A 25,766-nucleotide genomic window follows, 5' to 3' on the forward strand; every position below is an offset into this window, starting at 1 on the left:
AGGTAAACAGAGGAAAATGAAAAAGCTGGTTATGAGATTGGTTAGAAAAATTGAGAGAGAAGAAAAAAGGAGCTGGCAGAGAGAAACAACCAAAAAGTAAAAGGAAAAGGAAAAGATAGCAAAGTAAAAATAGAAAAAATGGGAAAGGGGATATGAAAGCAAGAGTCTTCACTCAGACACTCCCCAGTTTATGTCAAATTTTTCTTTTTCCTCCTGTGGTTCCTTTAATGAGAGAAACAAATCTCTCTAGAGAAATTGTCTTCAGAGTAAACCTCCCAAGTGCAGCACATGCCACTACAGAGGACCCGAACTGCAGTTTATATTCTCTGTCGTGACTGACTGTCTCATTGAGCCTGTAACAACCTTTTAAGAAAGAAGTTTTGATCCTTTAGCCTGGGGAAGAATGTGCTTCAAAATTCTTGACCTTTTCCAGTGTTCCTAGGGGCCAAATTGTTTAGAGAAGTGAAAAATTCAATTTCTCCACTTGGCTTGTCATTCAGACCTTGAAAAGAATAGAGACAGAGAGACCATTGCAAGTATCCCCACGGTTTTGCTCCAAGTCCCTAAGGGAAGGGAAAAATTGGGAAATAGAAACCACCCCACTGCCTCACGCTGGACAGAAATAATAGAGTGATCTTTGGATAGGAAAGGATATTTCCCCAAGAACAGTCTTATTATTTTTTCAACAAATACCCTTTTAGTTAATTCTAACACTGCATTATTAAAAATCATCTACATCTCCTTATATTTAAAGTTTTAAGCAATTTTGCATGTTTACCCCAAACCAAAAAGAAATAGAGTCATCCAAAACCTCCATCCATCTTGTTTCAGAATTCCTCCCCTATCATTAGATGACTACATACCAAGGACAAAGCTAATTTCCCTCCCACTCATAGTTTTAAGTAGAACACTAGAACTTAATAGGTATCTGTGTAATAAAGGCTGATGCCGGACTCTATTTCAAAAAGTTTTCTACGTACTTGCCAGTTCATGCCAATATTTTCAAAACCAACCATCAGCTAATAGCTTTTGCAAATGCTTCTCCTGCTGTCTGAAATTTCTTCCCTACAGCTTTCTCTGCCTGGATAGCCATTATTTTTTATCATTTAAGGATTAGCTTAGTATTCATGTCCTTCATAAAACCTTTCTTGCCCATGCCCTACCCTTGATTAGATTGAGTTTCCTGAACCCACTATACTGGAAACCTGGGAAGAGCCCAATCAGAACACACTAATGTAGTTTGATGGACCATTCAGAAGGAGCTCTTATTAAGACGTATTGGAGAGGCAGAGCATGTAGGTGGGAAGAAGACCAGCTGTAAACCTCAGACAAGGGCCTAGGCCAAAGTAATATGAGACTGAATTGAGGCAGGAGAGGTGGGAACCAAGGGTGGTAGAAGCTAAATGGAAAATTACAGACATTAGTGTATGAGGGTGTGGGTTTTACATGGAGGGAGGATTCAAGCAAGATGGCACAATCTGCAGTGTGGCAACTGGGGACAGAGGGAGGGGTAAACTAACCTTCAATAATGGCCTGCTCAGAGCCTAGTGCTATGTTGTGTAACCCTCACAACAACCCTATAAACTAACTAATATGACTCTTTATTTTATTTTTGTTTTTTAATAGATGTGACAATCAGAGTGACCAAACACATCTTGCTGTCTCTCTTGAAGCCATCCCTCTAGAGTCCAGTGCGTTCTAATTATAAATTGAAAATAGAAGCTGTGCCTTTTATCTGTAAATTATTGGCACTTAGCTTATTTCCTTACTCATAATATATGCTTATTACATATTTGCTGAATAAATGAGCAAACAAAAATTAGATATATAACTAGGTTTTAAAACGGATATGCTGGGAAAGTTCCTTGTCTTTCCTAGGATTCCTTCACAAAGAGCCAATACCTGCTAAACTGGCAATGCACAAGTGTACTATAATATCTGGCCATTGGGCTATTTATTAGAAGCAAGGAACTAGGTCTGGCTTACACTCAAGGGGAGGGAATTGCACAAGTGCATGAATACCATTGGGCTAGGAATGGATATCTGATACCATCTGAGGCAAATACTTGATGTCCCATGGGAAATGCAACTATTGCCTCAGAGATCCTACATAGTCTTTGTTGAACATTTGTATCGAACAGTCATATGGAGCCCAAGCTGAGGCAGCCATTGTCACAGCATATATAAACGGAACAGAGTGATACTTCTCTTTGGAAGGACCAGTGGGCAGGATCTTTGTTAACAGCTAATTCTGAGAATTGCAGGCTTGCAACACTCTCCATCTATTTAGAATGTTAGAGTGCCAGGCAGTGGAGATAAGAGAAGGTACCCTTTCACCTCTGTGCAGTCAAGGTAGATACAAACCTATTTGATCCTCGGCAATGGTCTAGGGGTTGTGCACATAAACTTGACCTTCACTTATAGGTCTGAGATATGGCATATCCAAAACCCAAGTGGACAGAGAACAACATCAAGGGCAATGAACACACATCTTGACAAAGAGCTGGGGCTCAATAGATGTTCCCTTATCAATTCTGAGTAAACTTAAAATAATCACATGACATTTATGAAAAAAATATGCATAATAAGCAGAGGATATCCTGAATGCTCATGGGAAAATAACATTTACTTTGAGAGTTTTGGGAGAAAAATCTTGTATGTTGTGTGCTGTGATTGATTTTGATGTTGATGACGATACAGTTTTCTAATACATAATTTATATATGTATGTTTGTGTGTATGTATATATATACGTGTTATGTATACATATGTGTAGGTATCTATGTATACATATGTGTGTGTGTGGGTGTGTATATAGAGAGAGCAAGATAGAAAGAGAGAGACAGAGAAAAACATCCTTTTCCATTTAATCCTATGCCAGGTGTTTTGGAAGGTGTAAGAACACTTGCCTTGGCTTCAGGGAAACTTTAGTATGTGTGGGAGGTTTTGGCTCATTCACACAATTCTTAGTGCATTAGGAAAAGTCAAGTAGAAAAATGTGCCATTGGACGGCTCCTGAGAGGTCGTCCAGTTCTTCACTGACTTGCATGGGATGAAGAAGCTGATGCCTAGAGAGAGAAAGTGAGGGGAAAATACCCATAGGGACATCTGGCTCTCCTGATTCTCAGGTCAAAAACAAAAGAAACCCCAATTCTTTCCATTATTAACCATGGCAATATTGTGCAGGGTTGAAGAACTCCAGTTTTGTAAACAGAATGTCAGGTTTGAATTTTGACTCTGCCGTTTGCAAACTTTCATATGGAAACGTGGGCGCATTATGAAATCTCTACCAACCTCCATTTTCTTGTCTCTACTCGCAAGTTTGTTACAATGATTAATTAATTAATATCCATAAAGCATTTAGATGCTGGCACATAATATTTGCTCAATTAATGTTAGCTATGTGCTTACTAATATTGTCATTATAGCTCTTTGTGACCATGGACATATATTAAATACTTTGATTAAGATGGGAATGATTGGGTAAAGGGCTCATTGACATTACCTATTCTATGAAGTTCTCTTGGACTTCCTTCCACATAGCACTTTGTAAAGGCCTTTGTTATAGCACAAATGGTGTTTTTTTAACACACCTATAGCCACATTGGATTGTGCACTCCTTAGAGTAAGGACTGTGTTTACTTCTTTAATTACTCCAGCACTAACCAAGGGCCTATAAATGTTCTGAAATCAGTTTGTTGTGCTTATGAAATGGAGGCTAACGTTGCGATTGTGTTAGGAGTGGCCTAATGGTGTGTTGGGACTAAAAATAAAAATAGAAAGGGAATACATGATAGCTTCAGTAATGGGGATCACTTGAGAACTTCTAAATTGCACTTTTTACATCATCATCATCCCTATCCACATCGTCATTGTCACTGCTAAGATTTATTGAGAGCTTAGTAGGTGGGAATACTAGGCTCACATTATCATTACTTCACTACAAATTTGGTGTTAGGAATCATTATCCTCCTACTACAAATGAGAAGACATTGTATCAGAGTTAGTCCCCTAACTAAGCTAGTAATTACCTGAGCTAGAATTCAAACCTGCAAATTGATTTTATTTCAAAATTGAGGTTCTTAACTATCATGCCATGTTGCCTCTGATCTATTTTTCCATTCACTCATTTATTCAGCCATTCATTCATTCAACACCTCATAAGCACTTAATATGTGGTAGGCTCTGTCCTAAGACAAATTTTGGTATCATTCCATCTAGCACACAAGTGAGCAGTTTTTGGAGAGACAGTATGAGATGTCCTCTGGTTGGCTTTGCCCAGGTACACATATTTCACTCACAATCCTTACCCCTGCCTCTAACCATCCCATTCCCTATGTTCTCATTTTCCACTTATGAATGGGAGAAAAAAAAAAAGAAACCCAATAGCCCCGTTAATTCTCTTAGTGACAGAGCCAAGTTTTCTTGGCTCTGAAGGACTTGCCCTCCCGACTCAATGCACCATGTACCAAAGGTAATTAGGGCAACTTATTTAAAACTTACGATCTAATTAGTGGCTTTTAATGGTAGTTAATTACATAGAGAGCAACAAAGCAGTTACATTTCCAACCAAGCTTTTTCCCAGACTGAGATGGGAGCAGGTATTTATTCAGAGTCATAAAGGAGAGGGGACACTACAGTTAACATCTAATTACACAGAATTGTCCCTGGTAATTATGAGCAATGTGATTTTATTTATCTGACAATTACAGGGGCTTTGCAAAATTTTTGACCTGGGAGACCTGGAAAGGGGACAGAGAAGGAATTAAATACTATACAGGGTCCAGGCATAATTTGAAAATTACCCAGGTGATTGGAAGTTGGAATGGCCAGTTAAAAAAAAGGGGATTTCTATGAGAGAGATAATATAAGGTATACTGGAATATGAAATATAAATAATGTAAGATTGAATTAATTGATGAAAACTCTAATTCAAACACCAACTTCACCACTTGCTAGCTTGGCAGAAAACTAATCACTCAGAGCCTTAGTTTTCTAAAAATATTTGCCCTGAATATTTCTTGGAGACATGAATTCATTTGTTCCTCAAATGTTTGCTATATGAGTGATTATCCTAGTACCAGATCTTGAGAGGAATAAGACATTCTGTCTCCCTTCAAGAGTCTTCAAGTTTAGTAAGAGAGACAAACATACAAATAACTAACATTAATAAGACATTTTAGGTTCTAGAGTAATAATCTGAAATCATGTGAAAGTTATTTAATATTATAACTTATTATTACAATGCTATTATAAGTAATTATTATAATGATTGTTATACTATTATACCATTATTATAATTTAATTTAACAAGCATTAGTTGAAAATTGAGTATATGCTGGATACTCCAGTTTATCTGCCTACCTGTGGAAGGCACTGCCCCCATTAAGACTTAGGCAGCATACAGTAGAATCTCAGCCAGATTGTGAAGTGTGCTCTTGGTGATTCCAGCCTCCATGGCCTTTATACAAGTCTCCTCACTCCTCAGTGTGTCCTGTCTGAGGCAGCCAGTACCCTTCTTCACACAAGCTGGGCTTTGGATTCAGACAGATCTGGATTCAATCCAGGTCCACCCCTTTGTAGTTCTATAACATTGCGAGACTCAATTTTCTCATCAGCAAAATGCCAATGATGCACTATTGTTTCTTGGAAGGACCCAATGCCCCAAGTGATTTCAAACCCACTCAACATCACCTTTATTAAGGCTTTTCAATCCAATTACCCCTAATAAAATATCAATGAGCATGATTATTGTAAATTCTAGGTTTGGAGGCAATATGGTTAATGAGAAAAGGATAGTTTCTGGACTCAAACATCCTGGATATATTCTCTTGACTAATGTATCCTCTTTTTAAATGTTGACTTCTTCAGCTTGGGTATATACCATTATATCACTGAAAATACATATTTAGCTCTTCTCTGTGGCACTTCTGGATTTTATTTGAATGCAACATTGAATTTTTATTTTTCGATAATGACAGCTTAGTATACAGAAATAGCACAAAGCAGGAGAATTGTTCCAAATTGAGAACCATGTGATTTGGATTCCTACCCCAATTTGGTCATAGAGTGTGTGATAATAAGATGAGTCGTTGTTCTAGTTTCTATTTCTGCATTTCTAAAATGGAGTGCTGGTGGGAGGAGAGGGGGACTCCATGTTCCCTTTTTTAATTAATAATTGATGGTTCTAAAAAGATTTTATTTCATTTTCACTTTCTTCCCCACACCCACTCTCTCTCTAGAGAACATGAAACTAGTTCTTTCCTACCACACAACCCCTCAGAATACTGTATTCATCCTAAAAGTATTTTTGAGAAAATATTATATGCTAGAAGTGTTTTCCGAGAGGTGTAAGAAATGAAGGTATATTATATTTTTTCCAAGTTTTTCATTTTTTATTATTTTTACCTCATCAGTGAGATAATAAGACCAAGAAACATTCCACAAAGTTACTTTGTATCCTCCTTAGTGACTTAGAGTTGTGGGCATATGATCTGTAGTCATTGAATTGTTCTGTCAATTCACTATTCAATGTGGTTACTCATAGGAAGGGGGCAAAGACAGGCCCGTTTGATCCTAGGGAGCAAAGAGTTAAATGTGTACATAGGAGATTTTGTTTTAATTATTACTTTATACTCATAAACCTCTGTAACCTGAATTTCTATAACTTTCTACCTCTAAAATGCAAACTCATGGTCAGGATAACAAGAACCCAGTAGCTGGCACATGATTGCTCATTATTCAGTCTGTGCGCCTGTGGGGGTGGATGGGTGGTGTGGTGGTCAGTGAGCATGCGTGTTGGCTCAAGGCCCAGCTCTGCTACTAAATCACTGAGTGATTTCCAGCAAGTCGCTTAACCTCTGACTTGAGTGAACTAGCTGTGCCCTTGCAGGGTGCTGGCCCAACAAGAGTTTCAATTTATGTTCCCAGGCCAAGCCTGCTCCTCTTAGAGAAATTCAAAGTACTGTTCACAGGCACTAGTTGCCCTTTATTTCTCCCTCCTTTTGCTCCTTCCTTTTTCCCTTCCATTGATCTATTTATTTCAAATACATTTATCATGTATCATTCATTGGTCCATTTTCCTGGACACTAGGGCTTCCACTGAGTAAAAGTAGACATAAATCCATGTTCTTATGCAATTTACAGTCTACCGGGGGAAGACAATTTTAAAAAGCGAGTAAAATATATGTTTTAGAAGACAATTGGTGCTATGGGGAAAAATTAAGCAGGAAAAGGGGATCAGGAGTGTCAGGACCATGGCAATTCTAAATGGATGGTTAGAGGGAGCCTCAGGGGGGTGAATCAACCCCATGGAGGTGAGTGAGACATGAGGTCATCTAGGGGAAGAGTGTCCCAGGTAGAGGTAAGAGCAGGTATCAGTCATGAGGTGTGGCTGGTATGCTTGAGGGACAGCAAGCAGGGCAGACTTGTTGCTTGAACAGAATGAGCAAGCAGAGAGATTTTGCAGATGAGGTCAGAGGATAAATGGCAGCCAATTACACAGGGCTGTGTAGGCTGTTAGCTTTCCCTTGGAGTGGAAAGAGAAGCGATTGCAGGGCTTTGGGAAGGGTTGTAGCATGATCTGATTTTAATTCAGTAGGATCACTCCAGCTGCTGTGAGAAGAGCAGAGAGAAGGTTTTGGGGCCGTTACAATATATTGCCATAATCCAGACTAGACACAATGATGGCGTAGACCAGGGTGGTAGCTGTGGAGGTGATGAGAGATGGCCAGATTTTGATGATTTTACTTTTACTTGATATTAATGGCAGAACTTGACTTCCTTCAGAGTTACTCCGCTACACTTGGTGTTACAAACTACTAAGTACTCAAGATGTGAAATTAACAGGAAATTCCTCTTGCCTTAGGTGAGGTATACCTACAGACTATGGCTTTTAGCCTTGCAGCCATCCTACTGTGTTTTCTTTCATTCCACAGTCATATTTTTTAATAACCTACCATGGTTCAGAAATATGAGTCAGAGTCACAGTCTAACAGTAAGAAAATTACAACAAGCCATGTAGAACCCTAACAGATATGATCCCAGAAACAGCTTCACCTGGTCTCATCTTGAGCATTGTCCCACATAGCACCTCTGTTCTCTGACAGCTATTCTATCAGGTGTCCTTCATTTCCAAACCACATTTTACCCAATGAGAATATCCACTCAGGAATTGCCTGAGAGTGAATCAGAACTAACTCTGCAAATGAAATTCCAGTGATCTATAAACCCTGGATTTTAGGGTCTATATGTACTATATTAGAGAGAAGCAGAATATTGCAAATCTCTAATAAACTGGAGCTCATACAGTATTTGTGCCATTCTGTATTCTTTGTTATAAAGTAAAGGGGTCTGATTAATAAATATACACTAAGGTGTGGGTAGTACTGTTTGGGCATTCCTGGTATATTTAAACTTCAAAGATGTCTGTCTGCATTATCAGGAGGAATAATTCCAAAATCTCAGAATGTTAGGTGCCATGGGGGAGATTCTTTTGGGTGAATGTTTTCCAGGGTCTCTCCTCATAACATTGGCTTGGGTACAAGCAGAATCTTAAATAGGCTGAGAGCTTGAACCACCTAGAACATCCCTTCCAATTTGCAGACAAGGAAACTAATCCAGAAGCAGGGGCTATCCTGATCACGTCACAAGATTAAGAAGTGGCAGAATCAGCATGTGACTCAGTTCTGCTGATCTCTACATTATCTTTTCCATGTCATGTTGTGCCGACCATCACTCTTCACAATTCAGTGGCCGTACAGAAAGGGTCCTCATGGGAAGGAATTCTCCCTCAACCTCATTATATCATATATATGTATTGGAAAAATCACATTTTGTGCCCCAAATCCTAAGTAAATACTGATATTCAAAGTTTCACTTTTTCCTCTATAAAACACATGGGGGAATCAAGATAGTTAAAAATCATCATCTCATTCTCCCAGGATATTTCTCTGTTGGAACAGGTCTCTTTCTACGCAAGTAGCTCTAATTTTAGATTACCTGTAAATATATTTTGACCTTATCTTTCACCTAATAATTTTACTATTTTCAGTGAATTTGCTGATTGTCGTGGATATTTCTTTTATCAGAAGTTCAGCTAGTCTGAGTCAGGAAACACACACACACACAAACACACATACACATATATACACATATGTGTTCCAGTTACACGGTCAAGTTTTAGACTCCGCATCTCAGTGTGACATCTTCAGGAACTACAGAGAGCTACTCTGAGTTTGTAGAAACATTTGGAGAGCAAAAGAAACAGTCCAAAATAGAATAGATTTATTAACAGATGAAACATATAGATTTTAAAGCACCATGTACTTATGTTACCATATTTCTAATATTGTATTTTACACGTCCCTTTATAGCTTATAAGAATCACATATTCTTGTCATTATTTTTAATTAAACAATTTTGTTAGTTACAGAAAGTAATTTTATGTGTCTTACACAGACAGAAAAACTGAGAGTTAGAAAGTGAGCTTGCTTGCCCATGGTAACAGCTAGTTTTGAACAAAACTAAGAGTAGGTTTCACACTTTCTCATACTTTGTCCGTGTTCTGATCACTATTGTATATGCCAAGGTAGTACTGATGCATAACGTCATGTGATGTTGGCTAGCCAATTGAGGATGGAAAATAACAAAAGCATGGTCTGTAAGACTTAATATCCTTTGGGAAATCTTAGAGTAATGTGTTCAGCAAACATAACCAGGCATTTGAAGGTCATTACGTTTATACATATGAATCCTAACAAATTCTTCTCCGTACTGTTAAAAACATCAGCACTGCCTTACTTACTTATATCCGTGGACTAACTGCTTCGTGGTCCCCTGCTTTCTCTAGCAGCACTTCCTCCCACGGAATGTGGAATATCTCTACTCTAAAATCAACCAAGCTGGTAGCATCTCTACTACATTGCTCATCACATTTCTGTTCTGTTTGTGTGTTGAGCCATGGGAGGGACTTATAAAGACAGAATGTCAGGACAGAATGGGACCATTAAAACCATCAATCATATCCTAGAAATGTCGAGGCTAAATCTTAGTGGTAGTAAGACGACTTTTCTTGCAGTAAAATCTGAACTAGATTGAGGGATTTTTATTTTCAGAATTTCTTATTTACAGAATATTCTTAATCTGTGATGGAGTAACTGCTACTGGATTTTTCCTCCCAATCTAAACAGCCAGAAACCTGGACAAAATATATGAAACAATTTTTTTCAGATGTTGGACAAACAACCAGTACAGATTATGACACCTGAGAATGGAAACCAACAAAGTGTGATCTATGATCATCCAGACTGTCTGTCGGGAGGAAATTTTCAGGCCAAAATGCACGCTAAGTCTGGTGGATTCACTGAGATGAAGAAACATAGACCAGAGGTCAGGGAGACCGAGATGGCTTGAATTTTCAGGAAAGAATTTGGAGAGGAAAGAGCTAAATAAAGCAAAAACTATAAAAATCAATATAGAGGACTCTTGGGCTCTTGGCTGAATATTAATCTGCACAAGTGCAGGAGGAAATTCCATAAAGCCATGGGAAAAGAACAACTGTCAGAGAAAGAACCTGAGCTATAACCTTGAAAATTCCCTAAGCTTATACAAGGCCACGGATTATTAAATATCCCACCAGCTTGGCGAGACTTCAGTGAATACAAAGGCCATTCATTAAAGACCCCAAGAAGGTCACACCCAGCTCTAAGTAGACTACTCTAGATCTGCAAAGAAAAAAAAAAGTTTTAAATGAGCTTCAAAATTATCGAGTTGATCCACAAAGAAATTAACTGCTGGACCAAACGACATGCAACATTCTTTATGGAAGACAACAGAATTAGGCCCTCAGCAACATAAAATCCACAGTGTTTGATAGGCAATCAAAACTTATTAGATATGAAAATAAGCAGGAAAGAGTGACACGTAACTAAGAGAAGAAAATGGTCCACAACAGCAAAAAACTCAGAATGGTAAGAGATGATGGAAATAGAAGACAAAAACTCAATAAGGTAACATAAATTTTATAAACAGGCTGAAGAAATTAAAAGAATATGTAGACATAATAAAGAGAGAATTATTACCTAAAATGAACTATTCATCAATTTGGCTTAACATCAGAAGACAAATCAGTGAATGAAAAGAAAAGACATAGCAAGAGAAACTATCCAACCTGAAGTACAAAGAGCAAAAATGTTGAAAAATATAAACAGAGCCTCAGTATCCCACAGAACACTAACAAGCGTGGTAATTAGAATTTAATAAGGAGAAGGAAAGAGGAAGGAGGAGGGCCGGCCCCGTGGCTTGGTGGTTAAGTGAGCGCGCTCCACTGCTGGCGACCTGGGTTCGGATCCCGGGCTCGCACCGACGCGCTGCTTCTCCGGCCATGCTGAGGCCGCGTCCCACATACAGCAACTAGAAGGATGTGCAGCTGTGACACACAACTATCTACTGGGGCTTTGGAGTGTAAAATAAATAAATAAAATCTTTAAAAAAAAAAAAAAAGAGGAAGGAGGAGAAAAATGATGGAGGAAATAATTACTTAATTATTTTCAAATTTGGTGAAAATAATAAATACAGAGATCTACGAATCTCAAGAAAGCCCCCAAAGGAGAAAAACAAAGAAAACTACACCAAGGCATATCATAATAAAATTGTTGAAAACCCATGATAAAAAGAAAAATCTTGGGCTGGCCTGGTGGTGTAGTGGTTAAGTTCACACACTCTGCTTCGGCGGCCCAGGGTTTGCAGTTCGGATCCCGGGTACAGACAATGCACCGCTTGTCAAGCCATGCTGTGGCAGCATCCCATATAAAGTAGAGGAGGATTGGCACAGATGTTAGCCCAGAACCAATCTTCCTCAGCAAAAAAGAGGAGGATTGGCAACAGATGTTAGCTCAGGGCTAATCTTCCTCACACACACACAAAAAAGACATTTATTATTAACTTAATTTTAAAGCAAAGTTAATAATGTATTATGAGGTTTATAACACATAAACTGTGTGTTCTCACCACTTCTATTCAACATTGTGTCAGTGGTCTTAACCAGCACAATAAAAGAAGAAAAAAATTTTAAAAGATGCTAGGACTCTTAAGAGATTTTAGCAAACAACAGGAAACAAAGGCAGCATCTAACAGCAGAACTATTTCTGTATGCTAGTAAACAAAAAAAAAATTGAAATAAAAAATAAATACCATATTGCAATACCATATAAAATTTTAAATAATTTGGGACTCATTTAATTAAACATGTACAAGACCTATGGGTTAAAAACTACAACACATTTCTGAGACAATGTGAAGAAGATCTAAAACAATGGAGAGATATACAATGTTAATAGGTTGGAAGACTCAGTATTGCTAAGATGTTAATAATCCCAAATTTGTCTGTTGTTTTCATGCAGTCCTGATAAAATCTCCATAGTCCATTTGCAGTGGTTGATTTTAAAATTTGTATTGGAAATTAAAGACTAAAATAACTAAAATAATTCTAAAACTTAAAAGCAAAATTTCAAGACTTAACACTACCTGATTTCAAGACTTATTCTTAAATTACAATAAATAAAATGATGTGACATTCCCATAAGCATAGATATAGAGACTGGAACAGAACAGAAACATACACAGATGGTCGAGTGATTGTCAGAAAATTATCAAAGCATTTAAATAATGAAAGTAAATTATTTTCAACAAATACTGCTCAAATTACTGGATATTTATATGGAAAAAGTAAATATTGACCCTTAACTCACATGATATACAAAGAAAACAAAACAAAACAAAGAAACTTGAAGTGGATCACAGACCTAAATATAAAAGCTAAAATTATAAACTTCTAGAAGAAAATTGTTCCAAACTTATGGTAGTAAAAAAATTTTGTGGATGAAACAAAAATGCATAAACCATGGAAAACATTAGTAAATCAGACTTCATCGAAATTAAAAACTTCTCTTCTTCAAAAGATACCATTAAGGAAATAAAAAGATGGTACACACACTGACAAAGGACTAATATCCAGAATACATATAGGAACACTTACAATTTTATAATAAAAAAATAGCCCATTAAAAACTAAAAAAAGAATTTGAACATACTCTTTAGGAAAATAAACATACAATTTACCAATAAGCATATGAAAAGATTTTTAACGTCACTAGCCATCATAGAAATGCACATTGAAAACCCAATGAGACACCACCAGATACTGGAATGGCTAAATTATAAACCACTGACAATATCAAACATTCTTAAAGATGTGGAAGTTTTATACATTGCTAGTGGGAATGCAAAATGATACATCCATTTTAGAAAACAGATGGATAGTTTCCTCTAGTTAAACACATACACAGCACATAGCCCAGCAATTCCACTTCTAGGTATTTACCTGAGAAAAATTAAAATATATGTCTCCACAAAACTTTTATGCAAATGTTCATGGCATCTTTATTTCTAATAGCCCCAAAATGGAAACAATCCTAAGGTCCATCTGCAAGTGAAGAGATACAAATTTTGGCATATTCTTGCCATAAAATACCACTCAGCATGACACATTTGAGATTCATCCACGTTGTTGTGTGTTCATTGCTTTGTGAAAAGAGCCTGACACAAAAGACTGTATATTGTAGGATACATACTAGAAAAGGCAAAACTATTGGGACAGAAAGCAGATCGGATGTGCTGCTATTGGAGGACAGGGCACAAGAGACATTTTGGGGATGATGGAAATGTTTCATGTCATGATTACGCTGGAGGTTACATGAATGCATACATTTGTCAAAACCCATAGAATTGTGAATTTTAAATAGGTGCATTTTGTTGTATGTAAAATGGGCTTCAATGAAGATGGATTGGATACATCTGAACTGGATTGTGCCCATGCTCTCTTTACAATCTAATCTTCTGTTTCTCTCTAACTCCATCATCTGCTCTCCTCCAGACTCTATTCTGGCCCCACCAACTTAAATTTCTCAAAATGCCAGGGATGCTCCTGACTCAAAGCCTTTTTACTTGCCATTATTTCTGCCACACCTATCATATGGCTCTCTTTTTACTTCCTTTATAACTTTATTTAAATGTTGTCTTCTGATTGAGGCTTTCCTGAAAACCCTATTTAAAATGTCTAATTCCCTCTTCAACCCAAAATATCCTGGCCTTTTTCTCCACTCCATTCTTCTCCACAGCCCTTATCATCTAACATGCTAAATATTCTGCTTATTTAATTACTTATCTATCTACCTCACCAAAATTGAAGCTCCATGAGGCAGAGATTATTAGTTTTGTTCATGACTATCATCCCAATTTCTAGAACCATGACTAGCAAAAAATCAGATGCTCAGTGTATTTTTTCCATTATATTATTATTATTTAACCATTTTTACTGCATTCACATTTTCTTCTGGTACAAGCTTTTTCAATCCCTGTCAAAGAAAATTACAAAATCTCTCAATGTAGAATGTTCTAGTGACACTTCCCAAGAGGCTAGTTTTAGAAATAAGGGTAAAATGGTGGGGATGTGAGGTGGTGGTGGCGGTGTCATTTCATGGTATTATGCCAAAGAACTTGGAAATAATTCAATATTTTCCAGTTCTACAGAAATCCTTTATAATGGCGTTCTTTTTTTTCTTTTTTTTTTTTAAAGATTTTTTTTGTTTGTTTATTGTGGTAACATTGGTTTATAACATTGTATAAATTTCAAGTGTACATCATTATACTTCTATTTCTGCATGAATTACATCATGTTCACCACCCAAATACTAATTACAATCCATCACCACACACATGTGCCTAATTATCCCTTTCACCCTCCTCCCTCTCCCCTTCCCCTCTGGTAACCACCAATCCAATCTCTGTCTCTATGTGTTTGTTTGTTGTTGTTATTATCTACTACTTAATGAGTGAGATCATACGGTATTTGACCTTCTCCCTCTGACTTATTTCACTTTGCATAATACCCTCAATGTCCATCCATGTTGTCAAAAATGGCTGGATTTCATCGGTTCTTATGGCTGCGTAGTATTCCATTGTGTATATATACCACCTCTTCTTTATGCACTCATCCCTTGATGGGCACTTAGGTTGCCTCCAAGTCTTGGCTATTGTGAATAACGCTGCAATGAACACAGGAGTGCATGTATCTTTACACATTGGTGTTTTCACATCCTTTGGATAGATACCCATCAGTGGAATAGCTGTATCGTATGTTAGTTCTATCCTTAATTTTTGAGGAATCTCCATACTGTTTTCCATAGTGGCTGCACCAGTTTGCACTCCCACCAGCAGTGTATGAGAGTTCCCTTCTCTCCACATCCTCTCTGACACTTGTTGTTTCCCGTCTTGTTAATTATAGCCATTCTGACGGGCGTGAGGTGATATCTCACTGTAGTTTTGATTTGCATTTCCCTGATAGTTAATGATGTTGAACATCTTTTCATGTGTCTGTTAGCCATCTGCATATCTTCTTTGGAGAAATGTCTGTTCAGGTCTTTTGCCCATTTTTTAATTGGGTTGTTAGTTTATTTGTTGTTGAGATGCATGAGTTCTTTATATATTTTGGAGATTAAGCCCTTATCAGATGTTTGGTTTGCAAATATCTTCTCCTAATTGTTAGATTGTCTTTTCGTTTTGTTGATGGTTTCCTTTGCTACGCAGAAGCTTTTTAGTTTGATGTAGTCCCATTTGTTTATTTTTTCTATTGTTTCTCTTGCCCGGTCAGACATGGTGCTTGAAAACACGTTGCTAAGACCGATGTCGAAGAGCGTACTGCCTATGTTTTCTTTTAGAAGTTTCATAGTTTCAGGTCTTACATTCAAGTCTTTAATCCATTTTGAGTTACTTTTTGTGTATGGTGTAAGGTAAGGGTCTACTTTCATTTTTTTGCATATGGCTATCCAGTTTTCCCAACATCATTTGTTGAAGACACTTTCCTTTCTCCATTGTATGCTCTTGGCTCCTTTGTGGAAGATTAGCTGTCCATAGATGTGTGGGTTTATTTCTGGGCTTTCGATTCTATTCCATTGATCTGTGTGTCTGTTTTTGTGCCAGTACCATGCTGTTTGGTTACTATAGCTTTGTAGTATATTTTGAAATCAGGGAATGTGATACCTCCAACTTTGTTCTTTTTTCTCAGGATTCCATTAGCTATTTGGGGTCTTTTGTTGTTCCATATATATTTTAGGATTCTTTGTTCTATTTCTATGAAAAATGTTGTTGGAACTTTGATAAGGATTGCATTGAATCTATAGATTGCTTTAGGAAGTATGGACATCTTAACAATGTTAATTCTTCCAATCCAAGAGGACAGAATATCTTTCCATTTCTTTGTGTCTTCTTCAATGTCTTTCAGCAATGTTTTATAGTTTTCGGTGTACAGATCTTTCACCTCTTTGGTTAAATTTATTCCTGGGTATTTTATTCTTTTTGTTGCAATTGTAAATGGGATGGTATTCTTAATTTCTCTTTCTGCTACTTCGTTGTTAGTGTATAGATATGCAACTGATTTTGTATATTGATTTGGTATCCTGCAACTTTACTGTATTCATTTATTAATTCTAAAAGTTTTTTGGTGGATTCTTTAGGGTTTTCTATATATAAAATCATGTCATCTGCAAATAGTGACAGTTTCACTTCTTCCTTTCCAATTTGGATCTCTTTTATTTCTTTTTCTTGCTTGATTGCTCTGGCTAGGACTTCCAACACTATGTTAAAAAGGAGTGATGTGAGTGGGAATCTTTGTCTGGTTCCTGTTCTTAGAGGGATAGCTTTCAGTTTTTCACCATTGAGGATGATATTAGCTGTGGGTTTCTCATATATGGCCTTTATTATGTTGAAGTACTTTCCTTCTATACCTATTTTATTCAGAGTTTTTATCATAAATGGATGCTGTATGTTGTCAAATGTTTTCTCTGCATCTATTGAGATGATCATGTGATTTTTATTCTTCATTTTATTAATGTGGTGTATCACATTGATTGATTTGCAAATGTTGAACCATCCCTGCATCCCTGGAATAAATCCCACCTGATCATGGTGTATAATCTTTTTAATGTATTGTTGTATGCGATTTGCTAGTATTTTGTTGAGGATTTTTGCATCGATTCATCAGTGATATGGGCCTGTAATTTTCTTTTTTTGTGTTGTCCTTGTCTGGTTTTGGTATCAGGGTAATGTCAACTTCATAGAATGAGTTAGGGATCTTCCCCCCCTCCTCAGTTTTTTGGAAGAGTTTGACAAGAGCAGGTATTAAGTCTTCTTTGAATGTTTGGTAGAATTCACCAGGGAAGCCATCTGGTCCTGGGACGTTTTTGATTATTGTTTCGATCTCCTTACTGGTGATTGGTCTATTAAAATTCTCTATTTCTTCTTGATCCAGTTTTGGAAAGTTGTATGATTCTATGAATTTATCCATTTCTTCCAGATTGTCCAAATTGTTGGCATATAGCTTTTCATAGTATTCTCTTGTAATCTTTTGTATTTCTCAGGTGTCCGTTGTAATTTCTCCTCTTCCATTTCTGATTTTACTTATTTGAGCCTTCTCTCTTTTTTTCTTGGTGAGTCTAGCTAAATGTTTGTCCATTTTGTTTATCTTTTCAAAGAACCAGCTCTTGGTTATATTAATTTTTTCTATTGCTTTTTTAGTCTCTATTTCATTTATTTCTTCTCTGATTTTTATTATTTCCCTTCTTATACTGATTTTGGGCTTTGTTTGTTCTTCTTTTTCAAGTTCCTTCAGGTGCATTGTTAGATTGTTTATTTGAGATTTTTCTTGTTTGTTGAGATAGGCTTGTATTGCTATAAACTTCCCTCTTAGAACTGCTTTTGCTGTATCCCATAAATTCTGGCATGTCGTATTTTCATTTTCATTTGTCTCCAGGTATTTTTTGATTTCTCCTTTGATTTCTTCATTGTCCCACTCATTGTTCAGTAGCATTTTGTTTAATCTCCACATATTTGTGGGTTTTCTGATTTTCTTCTTGTAGTTGATTTCTAGTTTCACACCATTGTGGTCAGAAAAGATGCTTGGTATTATTTCAATCTTCTTAAATTTATGGAGTCTTATTTTGTGGCCTAATATGTGATCAATCCTGGAGAATGTTCCATGTGCATTTGAAAAGAACGTGTATTCTTTGGTTTTTGGATGGAATGTTCTGTATATATCTACTAGGTCCATCTGTTCTAGTGTGTCATTTAAGGCCAACGTTTCCTTATTGATCTTCTGTTTGGATGATCTATCCATTGGTGTAAGTAGATTGTTAAAGTCCCCTACTGTTATTGTGTTACTGTCTATTTCTCTTTTTATGTCTGTCAACAATTGCTTTATGTATTTAGGTGCTCCTACATTGGGTGCATAGATATTTACAAGTGTTATATCCTCTTGTTGGATTGTTCCCTTGATCGTTATGTAATGCCCTTCTTTGTCTTTTTTAAAGTTTTTGTTTTAAAGTCTATTTTGTCTGATAAGAGCATTGCTACCCCAGCTTTCTTTTCATTGCCATTTGCTTGGAGTATCTATTTCCATCCCTTCCCATTCAGTTTATGAGTGTCTTTAGGTCTGAAGTGTGTCTCTTGTATGCAGCATATATATGGGTCTTGTTTTTTTATCCAATCAGCCATCCTATCCCTTTTAATAGGAACATTTAGTCAGTTGATATTTAAAGTAGCTATTGATAAGTATGTACTTACTGCCATTTTTTAACATTTTTTTCTCGGTGTTTTAGTAGTCCTTCTCTGTTCCTTTCTTCTTCTCTTGCTCTCTTCCCTTGTGGTTTGATGGCTTTCTTTAGTATTATGTTTGGGTTCCTGTCTCTTAATTTTTTGTGTATTTATTATAGGTTTCTGGTTTGTGATTACCGTGGGGTCCATATACAGTAACCTACATATATAGGAATCTATATTGATGGTCTCTTTATTTTGACCTCTGTCTGAAAGCTCTACTTTTTAACTCCCCTCTTCCCACATTTTATGTTTTTGATATCATATCTAACCTCTTTTTTGTACATTTGTATCCATTACCCTCTTATGGAAATAGATAATTTTTCCTGTTTGTGGTCTTCTCTTTTCCCCTTATATAAGTCTCTTTAGCATTTCTCATAGTACTGGTTTCTTGGTGACAAACTCCTTTAATTTTTGCTTGCCTGGGAAACTTTTTATCTCTCCTTCCATTTTGAATGATAACCTTGCTGGGTAGAGTATTATTGGCTGTAGTTTTTTTTTTCTTTTAGCACTTTAAATATATCGTGCCATTCTTTTCTAGCCTGTAAGGTTTCTGCTGAGAAGTCAGCTGATAGCCTTATGGGGTTTCCTTTGTATGTCACTTGCCTTTCTCCTGTGGCTTTTAGGATTCTCTCTTTATCTTTAATTCTGGACATTTTAACTATGATGAGTCTTGGTGTGGGTCTCTTTGGGTTTATCTTGTTTGGTGCTTTCTGTGTTTCCTGTACCTGGATATCTGTTTCCTTCCTTAGGTTGGGGAAGTTTTCACCTATTATTTCTTCAAATAGATTCTCTGCCCCTTTGTCTCGCTCTTCTCCTTCCGGGACACCTATAACACGGATGTTAGTGCACTTGATGTTGTCCCAGAGGTCCCGTAGACTGTCCTCACTCTTTTTAATTCTTTTTTCTTTTACCTGTTCAGCTTGGGTCATTTCTTCTAGTCTTTCATCCAGCTTGCAGATCCTTTCTTCTGTATCCTCTACTCTGCTTTTGAGTCCCTCTAGTGAATTTTTCTTTTCGAGTATTGTATTCTTCATTTCTGTTTGGTTCTTTTTTATATCTTCCATTTCTTTGTTGACGTTCTCACTGAGTTCATCAAGAAAGAACGCAGAGTGCCTCATTTCCCTCTAACAACAGGACTCCAGCAATAGTGAAGAAAATACTTTCTCCTTGTAAGTGATTTTCCAAGAAGTTCTCACAGGCCCTCAGTTACTCAAAAAGCTGTATCCTACAACTTGTATTAGCCAATTAGCCAACACTCTGGAGATGGATGAAATGACCTTACTGTCATCAAGATGGGTGGCCATCCCTACATGATTGGGTGTTGCTGTGGACTGATTTGTTGCCATTTTTGTGGTTCAACACCACAAAGCAATTAGCAGTGAATGAGTGAGATTTCCCAACCTTTACTAGAAATGGTGGCTGTTTATCATTGTGTCGGACTCTTGGCAGATTCAAGAAATCTAAATTTAACAGGTGACTGCTTCATCCATGGCTGATTGCAGCCAATGGATCTTTGGGATACCTACTCCCAGTCTGGTGTTCTGGACCATTAGAACAAGCTGCTGAAAAGGGGATGAATGAGGCCCACTTTAGAATCCATCACACACAAGGGCTCCTGCACAACTCTTGCACGCCTGCATAATGACTTTTTCAAAGGATTTCTGCAGATTTTGATGACGGGTTCCAATTTAAGCTGTAGAAGCAGAAAAATAGGTGGATGAATAGATAGAGATACAGATATAGATAAAAAATATAAATATATTCAGTCATTACCTTGTCCTATTTTTTGTATCATTATTGGCCATCCTCTTGGATTACTTTGAAATAGCTTTATTTTTTAATCACTTGAGGTCAAAATTGGGCCAATGAAGGCATGTTAGTCAGTATTTAAAACCCCCGTCCATCTGAATTGGTCAGTATGGTCCTAGGTATACAGTCATCCACAAAGAAGAACTATTTTCTTTTGTCTCTCAACTATGCTCAGAGGATATCAGATGATACCTAGTACTGATATTTATCTGTGCTTGTCAAATGGTAAAAAACGATGATTGGGGTCAATGGAGAGGTCCATTTTCATTGATGTGGAAGGGAATGATTCCCAGAAAATCTGAACAGCCCACCATTTCTTCTACAGAGAAGAATGAAGAAAAGCCAATGCACCCCTGAAGTGGGAGAAGAAGGTCTAATATTGTCCTCAAAATAAACCTACATAAGTGATATTATTATCCCCATTTTATAGATAAGGATATGAAGGCAGAAGGAAATTGTATTACTTGCCTAATATCATGCAGATTGGAAGTGATGTAGCTGGCTTTTAAAGTCAGGCATCTGCCTTCAAATTCTGTGATCTTAAGTAATATGCAATGCCATCTCTCAATGTTAGGTCTAATGTAATCTTCTATTATGGGAATTTGAATATAAGCAGTTATCTGTGATTTCTTAAGCATTCTTCTAAGCTAATTCCAAATTTTGCTTAAGAATATAGCCAGGAATGTGGAAAACACGGTATATCCATACAGTGGAATATTATTCAGCCATTAACAAGGAATGAAACACTGATATATACTACAACACAGATGGACCTTGAAAATATTATGCTATGTGAAAGAAGCCAAACACAAAAGGCCACATATTTTATGAGTCCATTTTTATGAAATATCCAGAATATGCAAATCCACAGAGAGAAAGTAGATTCCTGGTTGCCAGGGGCTAGAGGGAGGAGGAATGGGGGAGTGTCTGCTAAAAGGTATGAGATTTTTTTATGGATAAGTGATAAAAATGTTCTGGAATTAGATAGTAATGATGATTGCACAACCTTGTGAATATATAAAAAAACCACTGAATTACACACTTTAAAATGACAAACTTTATGGTAGATGAAATATATCTCAATTAAAAAAAATATATAGCCGACACTGAGAATAAAGGGAAATCAGAATAAGAATTACCATTTACTGAATATATATCCTAGGAACTGTGCAATGCTTAAATGTACCATCTCATTTAATTCTCATGAAAACCCTAAGAAATAGCTACTGTTACTACTACCCTCATTTTACAGACAAACAAGATGAGGCTTGGTGAGTTTAAATGACTTGACCAGTGTAATTTGGTCAGTGGTTGTGGCAGGCAATGAAGCCAGTTTTGTCTGACTCCAAAATTAGCATGCTGTTCTGCAGCCACTCGCATCAAGCATCACCCTCTGCATTCCTTTGCTGGCCTGCAAATAATTTGCAAGAAAAGTAAAAGTCAAAATAAATGATCCTGATAAATATTTAATATCCTCTGTTTTCACAGCTCCCTTATGGCTAGAGATTGGATGTTTCACACCTGGGCTGCGCTGCACAAGCAGAGCTGGGAGTGATTGTAGACATGCTCACAAGCAGAGTGAAAGGCAGAGGAGCACGCCGTGAGGATGCTGGACCATGCTAGAGCTGGTATCCCCAAATGTGATACCTCTGGTATGTCTCAGACAGGCATCGCTTTGTATGTGTTTCTCAACATGTCAACGTTTGTTGGGACACATTGTGCTTCTGTGGTTGGAAATCCCCAGGAATTGTGCAAACTCAAGTTTCATTAATAATAGTGAGTTTAAAATTTTTGAGAATTTGTTATGTGCCAGTAATTGTGTTAAGTTTTGACCATTCCATAGACTATTTATAACAACCCTATAGAGTAAGTACTTTTATTAACCCACTTTATAGGGAATAATATTGATTATGAGGCTAATGACTATTGAGCACTTACTATCCCATTGGCAATGGCATAGTATATCATGCCTTACGAATATCATCTAAATTGAACAGTCTCATGAAGTTTAGAAAACTGAGGCTCAGTTAACAATATGTCCAAGTTTACACAACTAATAGGAATTGGAGCTGGGATTTAAAAGCCAGTTTGAATTTTCACAAAGTAAACCAATCCATAAAATGTACAACCAGCATGTAACAGATCAGGAAATTGAACATAACTGGCATTCCAGAAAATCTCTCATACCCTCTCCCGGTCACTTCCTCCCCCCACCCAAAGGTAAGTAAACACTATCTTGTCTTCTATCACCATCAGTTCGTTTTGCCTGTTTTTGAACTTTACGTAAATGATTATCATACAGTAAACAATCATTTCGTCTGGCTTCTTCTTTTTCAGTGTTAATTTTATTTATTTGATATTATTCTCTGGTGTTGCAGTTAGCAATAGTTTGTTCATTGCTACATAACTGTATCTCATTGTATGAATACATCACACGTTATCCATTCAATTGTTGGACATTTTTGATGCCTTGAGGTTTAAACTATTTCTACTGCTATAAATACTGTTTTCTCTGTCTTTTGGGAGTGCACAAATGTATGCATTTCCTGGGAGTGGAATTGCTGGATCATTTGGTAAACAATGTTTAACTGTTTAAAATTGTTAAACAGTGTTTCAAAGTAGTTGTAACAATGTACACCCTCATCAGTAATGGAGGCAAGTTCCCATTTCTCTACGTCTTTGCTAATATTGGTATTGTGTATTCTTTTTAGTTTAGCTATACTGGTACCTGTGTAGAGATATCACTTTATGGTTTTAATATGTAATTCACTAATAACTAATGAGGTTTCCGCATCTATTTAACAAAGTCTTTGTATTTTTCTCCTTGATATGTAGAAGATTTTTATTCATCTATTTGTACATGGAAGATTGTACATTGCACATTTTTCTACATGTTATATTTCAATTAAAAAATAATTTAGTATATAAAACAATCTAATCCCAAGAATTATATGTTTAGCCACTAAAGTCACATTTGTACAGTGCTTTACTTTTATTATTTATAGTCTAACTCAATTCTATTTGATGTCTTCCTAAAATATTTGGCAAATAGGTTGCATTATTATTCCCCTTTTTGAGATGAAAAAGAAAATATAATTTAGTGAGCTAAGTTCTCAGAGACAGTAAAGTGGTGGCATTGGTCCTGGAAACCATATCCTCTAACTTCAGTATTTACATTTCATTGAACTTTTTTTCCAGTTTTATTGAGATATAATTGACCTATAACATTGTATTAGTCCAAGGTGTGCAATATAATGATTCAATATATGTATATATTGCAAAATGATTACCACAATAAGTTTAATTAACATCAATCACTTCACATAGAATTTTTTTCTTGTGACATCACATTTCTTGTGACATCACATTTCTTGTGATTTCTAAGATCTTCTCTCACAGTAACATTGACATTTATTTTTAGTTATGGTAATAACACTTAACATGAGATCTACTCTCTTAACAAACTTTTAAGCGCACCACACAGTATTGTTAATTATAGGTATAATGTTATACAAAGATCTCTAGGGGGTCGGCCCGGTGGCACAGCAGTTAAGTTCGCGCGCTCCACTTCAGCAGCCCAGGATTGGCAGGTTCAGGTCCTGGGCGTGCGCCGACACACCACTGGTCAAGCCATGCTATGGCAGCATCCCATATAAAGTAGAGGAAGATGGGCATGGATGTTAGCCCAGGGCCAATCTTCCACAGGAAAAAGAGTAGGATTGGCATTGGATGTTAGCTCAGGGCTAATCTTCCTCAGGGGAAAAAAAGAAAGATCTCTAAAAGTTTTACATCTTGTATAACTGAAACTTCATACCCGTTGAGCAACAACTCTCCGTCCACTCCTTCACTCCTTGCCCCTGGCAACTACCATTCTACTCTCTGTTTCTATGAATTTGACTATTTTAAATACCTCGTATAAGTGGAATCATAGAGTATTTGTCCTTCTGTGACCGGCTAATTTCACAAGTACAATGTCCTCTAGGTTCACCTATGTTGTCACATATGGCAGGATTCTCTTCTGTTTTAAGGCTGAATAATCTTCCATTGTATGCATATACCATGTTTTCTTTATCCAGTCATCTGTTGAGGGACATTAGGTTGTTTCCATATCTTGGTTATTGTGAATAACGTTGAAATGAATGCAAGAGCTAACATCTCTTGGAGATCTTGATTTCAATTATTTCAGATATATACACAGAAGTAAGATTGCTGGATCATATGATAGTTCTAATTTTAATTTTTTGAGGAATCTCCATACTGTTCTCCATAGCAGCTGCACCATTTCACACTCCCACCAACAGTGTACAAGGGTTCTGGCTCTTCCATATCATCTCCAGCACTTGTTAGTTTTTTAATAGCCATCTTTACAGGTGTGAGGTGATATCTCATTGTGGTTTTGATTTGTATTTCCTTGATAATTAGTGATGTTGAGCACTTTTTCATATACCTGTTGGCCATTTGTATGTCTTCTTTAGAGAAATGTCTATTCAAGTCCTTTATTTATTTTTAAATCGGATTATTTGGGGGTTTTTGCTATTGAGTTGTAGGAGTTTCTTGTATATTTGGGATATTACTCTCTTATCAGGTATGTGGTTTGCAAATATTTTCTTTCATTCTTTAGGTTGCCTTTGTATTCTGTTGATTGTTTCCGGTGCTGTGCAGAAGCTTTTTAGTTTGATGTAGTCCCACTTGTCTATTTTTGCTTTTGTTGCTTGTTCTTGGTGTCATATAAAGTAGATGATCTCCTTATGTGTTCCTTGGTGAATTCTTGGGTATATGATAGCCTTTGTGAAGCTTCTCACTTACTATTTAAATGTGATCAAGATTCATACTCCACCTTTTCCAAGAAGTATTTTTTGACCTTTCTCCATTCTCCTCTGGAATTCTACATAACTGTTTACTTATATCATTCATTCAATTTAAATTATTGGTTAGTTTTTAGTACATCAACACTGTATCTCCCCATGTAGACCTTGAGGATGGAGGTCATGTCTTCCATTGATTCCTTTCCTCCATGGCTGTAGTTCAAATATCACTGATCACCACATCTCACCAAACAAGAGGATGGAATGTGGCATCCTCGTCCACTGAGGTCTGCAACCTCCTTGTCTGGATTCATTGTCTCTGAACAATCTTGAATACTCAATATTTGGTGTAATTGAAAGATAAAGTGGTGAAAAAGCCCACTGGATTTGATGTGTGAAGCCTGCTAGGTAACAGGAACACTCAAGGGCAAAAACTTCCCAAGCA

At 36.8% G+C, this 25,766-nt stretch overlaps 1 long non-coding RNA gene across 4 annotated transcripts in view; it reads left to right on the plus strand.

Moving 5' to 3' along the window:
• Positions 1-25,766, plus strand: part of LOC147913219 (uncharacterized) — a 421,589-nt gene that overhangs the window by 288,990 nt on the left and 106,833 nt on the right. For 3 of the 4 annotated variants that reach the window (XR_015548922.1, XR_015548923.1, XR_015548924.1), the window contains exon 4: positions 22,005-22,168. The exons of the other annotated variant lie outside the window; for it this stretch is intronic. This is a non-coding gene — a long non-coding RNA (uncharacterized LOC147913219). The remainder of the gene's footprint in view (positions 1-22,004; positions 22,169-25,766) is intronic. 4 annotated transcript variants of the gene reach the window in all.

Source organism: Ceratotherium simum, chromosome 29 (genome assembly GCF_057802395.1).
Source record: "Ceratotherium simum simum isolate JZ-2026a chromosome 29, ASM5780239v1, whole genome shotgun sequence".
Lineage (NCBI taxonomy): Eukaryota > Metazoa > Chordata > Mammalia > Perissodactyla > Rhinocerotidae > Ceratotherium > Ceratotherium simum.